This window comes from Aythya marila (assembly GCF_965140915.1).
Source record: "Aythya marila genome assembly, chromosome: 3".
In the NCBI taxonomy this organism is placed as follows: Eukaryota; Metazoa; Chordata; class Aves; order Anseriformes; family Anatidae; genus Aythya; species Aythya marila.
The window spans coordinates 25,244,514-25,255,786 of record NC_139044.1 but is presented as its reverse complement, the minus strand read 5'-3'; the positions used below and the strand labels follow the sequence as shown (position 1 = coordinate 25,255,786).

Below are 11,273 nucleotides of genomic sequence, written 5' to 3'. Positions count from 1 at the left end.
CGCCCCTCGGGTTTTCGCCCCTCCCCTCCCCGCCGGTCACGCAGGCGGCGCCGCCGATTGGCTGCAGCGCGCGCGCGTGACACCGCCCCCCTCCCCTCCCCTCCCCTCCCCGCCCCTCCCCTTCTCTCTTCCGCGCGCCGGTGGCAGCGGAGCGGGAGCGGCGGCGTCAGGTGGGGCGGGGCGGGGCGGGGCGGGCGTTGCCATGGCGACGGGGGCGGGCGGCGCGGCGGGGCCGGGCCGGGCCCTCCCGCCATGGGCTGCCGGGAGGCCGGCGGCGGGATAAGAGCGGCGCGGGCGGGCGGGCGCCGCGGCTCTGCCGGAGCCACGAGCGGGTAAGGGCGGCGGCAGCGGGCAGCGCCGCCTCGGGGTGCGGAGGGCTCGGCGGGCACAGGCCGCGGCGCTCGGGGCCGGGCGGGCCCCACCGGCGGCCGCTGCCTCGGCGCTGCTGGGCCCGGGCAGCGGGAGGCGGAAGAGGCGCCGGCGGCGGCGGCGCGGGCGGGGCCCTGCAGTGCCCGCCGCGGGGCTCCCGGGAGGGGCCGCCCCGGGCCGGGCCGCGCGAGAGGGGCGGGGCCAGCCCGGGGCCCGGCGGCGGCCCCGCCCTCGCGGTGGCTCCGGGGGCGGCCGTTTAACGGCCCCCGGCCCCCGTGAGAGCGGCTGGGGGAAGGCGGGGGCAGTGGCGCAGCCCCGTGTCCGCAGCAGGCTCCTGCCGCTGCCTGCGGGGCGCTGGGGCAGCCCTCGGCGTAGAAGCAGCGAGGAGCTCTGTTTGAGTCAGGTGCGTCGCGGTCTCTGGCTCTGCAGCAGGGGAGAGATGTCTGGAACGGTGAGCCCTTCCTGGGGGAGATACCGGCGGTAGAGGTATGTCTGCTGACGTGGTCTGGTTGAGGTTGCTTGCTTGGGCAGGAGATGATGTCTGGAAGGAGCCCGTATCATAGTGGGACTGTAGCATGGAAAGGGGTCAGCAAAGCACAAGTTCTTTTTCCTTTAACTGTGGGCTGACAGATAATCGCCAACAGTGCAAAGAATAAAGCATCCTTTTAGGTACTGTGGGAGATTTGCTGCTCGGTGGCTCTGAGAGTTTATGTTGGACATCTAAAATACCAAGAGAAGGAAGAATGAGAAGGCTTTCATATATTGTTACAGCTGAGAAGAAATGAGCCTCTTCATACGGTGTTCTAATTCTGTTCTGTTTTCCTCATGTTTTAAGCAGAGATTCTTGCAAGGTAGAAGCAAATAGCTATCAGTGCTGTACTTTGAAAACCAAGTTTAAAAGTAGGTGAGACCTCAGGAAGTCAGTAGTCACTCAGTTCATAAGGCTGCATATGGATTTCTTCAGAGGAGCTTGTTTAATGTCACTCCTTCCTGCTTTCCCTCTGCCATCAGTGTTACTTTACCCAGAGACCCCTTCTATCTTTAAAATGTTGAATAATTGTAGTAAGACTTTTCTGTTAGTTCAGCAACCATTTAATAAGGATTCTTAAATGCTTCTTTTTGCTTCTTTGTTTCTCTCAGTCCTGTGTAGGCTTCTCAGGTGCCTCTGTATCAGTTTGTCATGCTGTTCTAGACAGTAAGAAGAGACTGTAAGCACCTTGAACAGTAGCAGTGTTGGAAAGTGAAACACTTGATACGTAAACATTAGGAAAGAGAAACTGTACATCCTTAACACTTAAGAAAAGCAACAACATACTTTTCTTCAGCTTTCTTTGGAGTTGAGCTCAAAGAGCACACGCAAGCAGTATGAATATTAACAGATGCTTCAGGCAGTTACCAGTCCTGAGTTTGTCAGTGGTTTCTTTAATAGTCCATGGTGCATCCTTATTAATGTACAACTGTACGCCTTTGTAGCTTGTGCGGAGACTTAGGACTTGTGTATTGGAAGAATTTTGCCATTGTCATAGCAGTCCTTTCAAATAAGGTAATATTGCACATAGAGGAATTCTGAAGCAAAAAATAGTTCCTGTCTTCTGTGGGTAGAAGGGAGCTGAGGGAAAACAGGGTGAAAAGATTATGTTGTAAGAGGATTCTGTTGCACCAGGAAGCACTTGCTGCTGAAAATGCTCTCACTTGCCTTCTGCAGACAAATTAAGGTTCAGTGGAGTAAACAGCTGTCATTAGCCCCCACCAAGGTCTGTTTTATCCTTCTCTGAGGAGGCTTCAGGCTCTGTGGGCTTCCTCAGTGGAGAACTGTACCAGCTGCTGCATGGGATGTCACTACTGGATGTTGTTAATTAGGGTCATCTTCAAGGTGTTCCTTTAAAAAAAAAAATAAAAATTACTGTTTTAAAAGGATTGTAGCATGCAGGGAGGGAGGCTTCTGTATATGTCTGTGGTTACGTTTTACCTTTTCCAGTTGGAGATGGTTACGAGTGTCAGTCACTCTTGCACACTGTTGTATGATGAAGATGAGATAGGATCAAGTAATTGAGTGGATATCATGAGAGCTATCAGCTCCTGTGATACCACTGTTCTGAAGGAGATAAACCTGTTCTAAGTTGTGTCAAGATCAGGGAGAAGGATTTCTGGGCACTTTTCTTTTGTGGTTCTGGTTTGCCTGAGCTGATCAAGCAGCTTGTTGCTGCTGTGGAATGATCTGCCTCTCACCTTCTCCCCTTTTCTGCCAGTGGCTGACCTTTGCGTGGTGATCCAACACAAAAATAAACCAGCTGGGGAAAAAATAAAAGCTTTCTGCAAACCTGTAGAAATGAATTGCATCAAGAAACTGAGCAGGCCAGCAGTGCTGGTGGAAGAGGAGAGGAAGGATTGCTGGGCAGGAATAGCCATGCCTCGCTAGCAGGGAGCTGCTCCTCAGGAAGTGGGGGCTCCCTCAGACTGAGCAGGATATCTGCTTCAGCTGCTGAGGTAACTCAGGAGGAACCAATATAGCACTGTGGTGTTTAGTAGATTGACTTTTTTTTTCTCCTTCACTTCTCATTCAGACACTGCATTTCAGCATGCCTTTCAGTGACATGTTGAAATTTGTTCATTAGTGATTGTCTTGCCTCCAGATAAAACAGTGTGCAGAAACGATGCTGGATGTGTGAAGGGGAAGGGAAAAGGGAAAAGCATGTCATGTGGAGTCTTGGTGGAAGAGGTTTTTCTTGCTATAACTGTCAGCTCTAATGGCTTATGCTTGCAGCCTGGGGTCTGATCAAAATCCCATCTTTCTGGGAAGCTAGGCTTTGGTACTAACTATTAGGGTAGAGTCAAGTCTTGCTAGTGTGACTTGTAGAGTGCTGTGCTCTGCAGGTAGACAGCGCAAATCCATTGCTGAGGGTGAGTGCGAAGCAGAACAATTTAACACAATCAGCTTCTGTGTGTTGAAGAAGGGGTTGAATGCTGTAGTTCATGCAGTGGAGTCCTGGAATAGTACTATTTCTTGATAGCTGTTGAACCAGCTGTTACATTTTGGTTCCTGGATATTGAAGTTACAGTTGGTCTTTTGAAGTCACCACTGCGTGTTTCATCTGTCATCTTCTGTGTCTGTGCTCTGCTTCTCAGACTTCTTGGCCCTCAGCCTCCCTGTACATAGCTCACTACTGTCTGCTGCTACTGTGGGTGTGATTTTGCACAGGCGATGTGGTACGTAAGCACTGAAACCGTTGTCTTCTGCACTTTTGAACTCATATAGTTCTCTGCAGGAGGCAAGCCCCAGAAGTCTGCAGCTCTTGTTTGAACAGCGCTTTGAGCCACGTGGAGTGGAGGCACTCCAAGAATCACTTCCTGGTGCCCTGTGAAAGAACTGGCCTGCGCTTTGATAACCTGGAGTGTGGGGTAGTGGAGATGCGGGGGCAAAAGCGGTGAGCGGTGCTGGAAGGCTGTTGTCTGCAGGGCTGTGTCTGTGTCAGGTGGTTGCTCAGCCATTCTAACAATCTCAGTTAATCCCCATGCTTATTTATTCTTTTCCCTCTTTTCCTCCACCCCCAGGTGAGCTTCTTGACTGCAGTTATGTGCATCACCGTGCTCTGAGGGAAAGTACGTGTGCATGAAGCACTAAGAGTGGGTGGGCACCTGGTTCTTTGGGCTTCTAGCTTTAGAAAGAAACCTGTCTGCTTTCCTAAGAGAAAACTGGGAAGGTAAAATGTCAAAGAGAATTGTCAGGTAGTGCTCGCATTAAAACTTTTCATTTTGTACAATTCTATTTCAGCAAAGGACTTGCTTTATGCATTCCTCTCTAGTATTGTGGATGCATCTCCTGAAGATTTATGTTCTTGAGGTGGATGAATGGCAAAAACATCTAACTAGATCTGTTAACCTTGGTAATCAATGCTAAGGTTAAGTCTTACTATACTAACCAGATGAGGAATGAATGATAGAAATGGCACTGTGAAGGGATGAATAGTTGGTGTCTTAATTCTGGAAAAAAGTGAATTAGCAAGGAAAATATTAAGTTTTAAGGAAATATTTTCATGCATTTGTAGGATTGCAGGAATCAATACAAGTACAACAAACTTCTGTTATATTTCAGGAGTTGCTTTGTGTAGCTTTCTGAGTCAGAAATTGACTTAATGTATAAAAAAAGTATCAATTTCCTATTCTATTTCTAATGGAAGATCAAAGAGGCTAACAATCCTAATCTCAAATTAAGGGCAAATGTTCTTATGGCTTGCTTTAGTGAAAATGAAACAAAAGTGTCAGACTATGAAACCTAATGTGTAAGCTACCTGATGTACATTTGTACTTTTGCATTAGCTGCATCTCTCAGTTCTAAGGAAGAAGAGTGTAGTTTCACTCTCGATTTATAGTTCAAATAATGAAAAATCAAAGGAGAACTCTTACGCATCTGGATATCTAGGTGAGATTCTACATGAGTGTTTTTGGCCCCAGAAGGTGGTCTAAATTTATTAGAAACTATTTTAAAAGCTTAAATTACTTTAGTGTTACAGAGTCACTTTCATTATAAGGGTCCTGTTAAATCCCTGACATTTGCAGAAAAAAAGAAAATGCATGTGACATTTGGTTGCCAAAAATACTACTACACTGTACATCTAGTTTTCATCTGGCATACTTCATTCTCTTTCCAAACTGTCAGAACAGTTAAGTCTTGTTTGTGTACATGTAATAGGTGTCTGTAGTTTGGGGGACATGTTAAAGTTTGACGGTCTTTAGTATTTTGAATAGCTTTATGGTTTCCTAGAGTGTTTCAGAGTCTTCTTAAATATGTCTATTTGCTAGTAGGTATATTGGGAAACTTTACACTTAGTCATTATTATACAAAGTGAAGTGTAATCATTGATTATAGTTTCTTTGTTGCAGTGCTTGACTAATTTTTGAGTGCTTTTTAAATGTCAAGAATAAAACAAAAATCCTATTTGTTCCCAACTTGCGTTTCCAGTGGAGAAAAGTTACCTGAAGTGAGATGTGTGACTCCTCCTGGCTGTGGTTCTCTTGCTGGTTAGGCAAGGGTGTTCACAGGCCAGTTCGTGTCCCTTTGGTCTAAAGCCTGGGAGAGGTACAGGGTCAGGCCCCCAGAAGCAACTGATGCTGCTTGTGCTTTGCAAAGAAGCTGGCACACTGAGCTTAACTGGAACAAGTGTGTGAGACTAAATATTCTGGGAAATGCTGTTTTCTTATATTAGCTTCAGATTGCTACCCTCCGTCTTGTCCCCATGTGGTTACTACTAGAAAGTATGGATTTCATACATTTTTTCAAAATATGGATTTTCACAGACCAGCTTTAAAATCCCAGAAGCAGAGTGTCTTCTGCACATTAATGACCTCTTTAACTCTGATCATTGACCATCTTCTCTTATTTAACTGCTCTTGGTGAGTACTTTAGACACAATGTCAAAGTTTATTTTCAGTGCTTTGCTTTCTTGTTCTAATCCTCTGATTACCAAGCTTTCAGTTTCAGGAACAGCCTTTACTCATTGCTTCAGCAAGAGTGCCTCAAGATACTGCTCAACTCTCTGCCTCTTCCATCTCTGGTATTTTGGTGCAATCAAAATGTATAATCTCACAGGTTACAGAGAAGTGTGCATGGTCTTCCACATCATGCTTTGATTTGTATCAAGATGACATTTGTTGTTTAAAATCATCTCCAGGTAGATGCAGTGTGTTCTGTTACTTGTGGTATGGTCACAACTGTAGCATTTCTCCCTGCTTGTACCGGAGACCACAGTATCTGCTGTACAGCCAAATAACGCAGGAGGGTCTTCTCCAAGTCAGGTTAGCTTTGCAGGGGCTCATTGCCATGAGCTTTCTGCTGGAGGGGTCCTGAACTTCTGACTTGACCTCTGTAGTAGACTGTTTCTGTTGCTGTTTAGAGTGGAATGTAATCTTCATCTTCCAAGTTAGTCACCACTGCGCAACCACAGCTGTCAAGACTTGCTCTCTTGTCTCTTTGGGGGTGTTTATCAAATACAAAGCTTGGAAGAACACATTTTGGAATATTTGTTTAACTTTTAATTTGGTGAAGAACTTGCTAATACGAAGTGTTCCAGACATGGGTTACTTGGTAGCCTCGCAACTTCAGCCTTTTCATTTCTGAATGTTTTACTGAAGTTCTTCATCCTCTGGTTTTCTTTTAAAATAACTTAGTAGTCTTTTGTAGTTTATTTTTCTAAATAAGTTCTGTCTTGAATTGGTGTATGTTTCAGTTCCTTTCTGTAGTACCATGTGCTTCTTACAAACATTGTCTTCTGGCACTTGAGATAAGATCCTGAACAGGTTCTTGTCTTCTCTGATTGTGATAGCCAAGCTTGTCTCAAGTATTTTCATGCTATTGGTAACAGCATGGTGGTATTCTTTGTTGGAGCATTTTAGCCAGTCTCCGTGACAGCAAGCATGCTTGTTTTTAACACAGTTAATGTAGCAGTGATTGCCTCTGAAAACCTACAGTGTTCACCGTGCCTACTCTAAGGAATGTTTATCCTCAGCACCTGTATGTGCTGGTCTGAAATATGTAAAATTAAATGAACTGGAATGCATATAATGTGGCTGACAAGGTGGCTATAGTTACTGTTTTGAATAGTATAAAACCACAAGCTAAGCATAACTTATGTCTGGCATATACTATGTACAGTGTTAATGCGTGACTTGCGTGTAGGTAGTTGTTTGGGAACCTGTCTTTCATCAGTGCTGTACTTTTATCTGCCAAATGATTCATCTTCTCTAACCTGATTGCAGGCTTACCAAGATTGCATGCCCAGGTGTTTCACATTGGTTGATGACTAAACAAAATTCCATGTTGAGTTGAGAAGCTGTCTCAAAGCACTTGTGATATGCAGATAAGCTGAGGGATTCTTTGCTGTTTACTGTCTCAGTACTATTTCATTTGGACTCAAAAGGGGGAAACAGTTGCTGATCTTCTAACTTGTAAAAGGATACAGATCTTTGTAGCTCAAGGCAGGACCTGATCACAACCTGCTGAATTTCAGCAAGAAAAAGTTTACCTTGCACTGATCACTTAATCTCTGATGCCTTCTTTTTAGTACAGTTAGCGTTGCACTGCTCCGTTCCATTATGGCAGCTTACATAGCTCCTCATTACACGAATTGCTTTTAAAAATCTTACACGAAGGGTGCTTAATCTTATCCAGTATTTTTTCCAAGTAAGGCTCATATGTCAGGTAGGTATTTTATGGGTGGAAAACCCATGACAAGACAAAACTGAAATACTAAAGCGTGTCAACAAAACTGAAATACTAAAGCGTGTCACTTTTCTACCAACAGATTTTCCTTTCCCCGTTCTTACATGATGGTAAATATAATCTGTTTTGGATATGCTCTACAAATGGAGAGCTGACACTTAATCCTAGTATCCAAGATTATAGTACTTCCCAAAGAGTAAATATTAAGTGTGAGTAAGATTTGCAGGTGCCATATGTCTGAAGTTTAACGTTGACTCTATCTTGAAGTTAAAGCAACATAATAAACTCTATTTGTAAAAGTTCTGTTATGAGTTAAACAGATAATGCAGATTTTTGGAAGTAGACTTGAAAATGAACAACAAATTATGACATGAATGCTTCAGTCAAGTTGGGTAAAATGCTGTAGCTTGAGTTAAATCTTATTTAAAAGAGGTTTGTTCGTGTTTCACTGCTGTGAACACTTCAGTAGCGTGTGATGCATCAAAATTCACTGGATTGGCCTTAATGAGATGGTTTATAAAAATGACTCCCCTGATAAAGAACAATTAACTAAATGTACTATATGGAATTATGCAAGGAATTTCATGGAAGACATGGGAAGCTGTTTCCTGGGCTCCAGGAGGTGTTAGCTTGCAGATGTGGTGGCAGAGAAGACAACTAACACACAGGAGGAACTAAGACAAGTGGGTGAGTTAGCATGCTTTAGAAAACATGAGGGCTGGGTTTGAATAACAGGCTTGGCCTCTGCCATACCCTTGTACAGGAGGCACTAGTAGACTAGGACAATAGCTGAAATCTGAAGTTTCCCAGTAGTTTCATCATGGCGGATTTCAGATTTTTTATTTTAATGGTTATGATTTTTAACCTTTGGAGTTCTATTTGTGTGATGTTTTAGAGGTCTGACCATGCGGTTTGTATATTTCTGGTGCATTGCTTGTATGTAGACAAGTCTGCATTTAGGTTGCATGTGAGCTGGCTTCCTTTCTGGGGACCCAGATCCCTTATCACCTGCTATTTTCTTGCCAAGTTCTTTTGTTTTTGGTTCTCCCTGGTTGTGCAACCTCCTTAGAGCGATTTATTATACCTCACTGTTCTTCTTGGCTTGATTTCCAGTCCCCTATGTGCAGCTTGTAGCTACAATCCTTTTATAGTCACTGGCAGCTAATTAATTAGAAACCAGTTGTTTTGAGCTGATAGAACAAGCTGATGCTTTTCATGGCCATTAGTAGGTTTTCTGCTCAGGGGACTGATACATAACAAAATGTATGCAGCAAAAATGCTAAGGATATAAATTACAACACTACTTCCATTCTACAAACTGTAAAGTTGTACTTCGGGAATTCATGAAGAAAGTGTTTTTTCTATGTAAACAAGAGTATTGTGTATGTATTGATCTGTTACACCATTTTGATTTGTGCTTCTATTATTCATTCAGAGGTGCTGTTACAAATAATTGTGCTGAAGATTTTTGAGATCCTAGGAATAGTCTTGTTGGACAGAGTGCTACAAGTCAGAATGTATCCAAGAAACTGGATTATACCTTACTTGGCCAGCATATTTTTGTAGAAGTAACTTAAACTGCATTTGCTGGAGTTTAATCTGAAACAAATTTTGTGCCCAAAGTTACCTGTGAGTATAATTTTTTCCCAACTGTTGAAACAACCAACCTCTCCCTCTACTCTCCCCCCCCCAAAAAAAAAACAACACCCCACCACTAAACCACTGAGGCATTAAAATATATGGCAAATGATGATTTGGGGATAAGGGAAGGCTTTGTTTGTCTTTACTTCCTCACATTGTGTGGTGTTCCATAGATCTGGATCCCAATCAGAAGAATGACATTTCTGAAACTTGAGAAGTCGACTTGCCTGGACATCTAACGTCTTTTTGTATATCTCTAGGTACCTATAGCCTTAGGTACAGTGCTGATTAAAGGTTTTCTGACTTGTTTATATGTATGTGGTAGGTATTTTGGAAAGTGCCCACTTCCTTAGTTTTGCTGAATTTAGCGTAGCATTTGTCTGATCTTGATTGTCTTTTTCATTGGTAAATCTGTTCAACAACAGAAATGACTCATTTAGGAAGCACTGTGACATGGATAGCTGACTGTACTCCATATTAAAAGGAACATTTTTATTTATGGACTGTCTCTTTCAGAGAGCACAGATATTGTAATTCCCTAAAATTCTGAGCTTTTCTTTTTTGGTGTAAGATGAAGTGCTTTCACATCCACTTAGTAGAAGAAATCTAATTCCCTGGTTGTGTAAACACTGAGCTTCACTGCTTAAATTTGATTTTAATATCTAGGTAGCAGAACATAAGTAGACTACATTTTATAGGAGGCTTAAGGTGCTTGTAGAAGCAGGGCTTTGTCTTGTGGTGGTGTTTCAAGGCGAGCATCCCACGTAAGTGAGAAGGGAGCTGCAAACACATCTGACTTCAAGTGAAAGCAGCAGTGCTAAGATTATACATGCACAAACACACTTGTGTATACAGCAGGGCTATTGCTCTGAAGATCTCAGCATACCTTACAGTGTTTATTGAAGTAATGCTTGTTTATTGTGTTATGAACTTGACGTGCTTTTCCCTGGTTAGTGAAGAAGACTGTATAGTATTGTTCCAAGTATACTAAACATTTTTTCATTTTTTCTTTATCCTGGGGAGAGAGTCTGAATGACTTCTTTGGCAATATTAGTGGTCTAGTAGATTTTTCAGAAGACTGAAAGCCAGTTAGTGAAGTCCTTAATGAAATAAAGGACTGCCAGGCATCAAACCATGCCAAGGAAATTGATATCTACCTGCAGTCTTCTTATGACAGCTTCTGTGTATTACGAAGCTGCTTTTCATGTGCAGCTTAATGGCTGGAACAATGCTGCCTTAATGTATTTTAGTAGTTTGTCTGCTTTTGTGACCCCCCCAAATAGCTAATAAGTGAGAGCAAAGGTTAGAGCAGGAAGTGGCTGGAAATAAGGAGTAAGCAGGAGGTCTTCTGCAGAGCTAGAGCCTTGTGTGGTATGTCTGTTTTGAGAGTGAGCTGTACTTGAGCTGTCTTGTTTTCACTTGTTTGCTCTTGTTTTTGAATATCAGCGTTGTTGGATGGTTAGCAAATGTTCACTGCCTGTTTTTAAGCTACACTTCTGGCTGATTGCCTTGTGTTTGTAAAAACAAGGCAGGAAAATGGAAGCCTCTCAAGTTTTCTGTTGATGTGCTGCTTGAATTACAGGTGCTGTTTTCTTAAGGGACTGCATATTGCTCCTGCTGCATAGCCTGTTTTGACAGTGCTGGTTGGGTATTCATTTCTAGCCTGTTTAAAGTTTCAAATATCAAAAGAAAAAAAGAATGCTAATTTCTCCAATACATTACCTTCAAACTTTACTTGTATTTCCCCAGCAAGGGGTCAAATTTGGTGTCTGCTGCTATTGAGATAAACAGTTTCTGTAATAAACCTGGCTATGTGTGTGTTACAATTGCACAAGCCTGTTAGCGTCTCTGTCAGTGATGTGCTGGTGCTCTTCATCATACCTGTTGTCCCCTGCTAAGAAAAAAATAGAGCTTAAATTTAAAGTTTAACTCCAAAGTAAACCTGAAAATCGTTTTTAATATAATCACGTTAATGTGAGAATCATGGAAGAGGTCAAAAGCATATTCTACAAAGTGAAAGTGTTTAGTGGAGGCAAGAAGACCGGGA

The 11,273-nt window shown here is 43.2% G+C and overlaps 1 protein-coding gene across 3 annotated transcripts in view; it reads left to right on the top strand.

Annotated features, from left to right (window-relative positions):
* The first annotated feature begins 238 nt into the window (after positions 1 to 238).
* LYST (lysosomal trafficking regulator) overlaps positions 239 to 11,273 on the top strand; it is an 81,078-nt gene continuing 70,043 nt past the window's right edge. Inside the window, exon 1 of one of the 3 annotated variants that reach the window (XM_082756761.1) lies at positions 239 to 332. The gene's annotated coding sequence lies outside the window, so the exon portion shown is untranslated. Of the gene's footprint in view, positions 333 to 711; positions 856 to 11,273 lie in introns of those variants that run through there. The other 2 variants (XM_082756762.1, XM_082756763.1) reach the window with 2 other exon arrangements.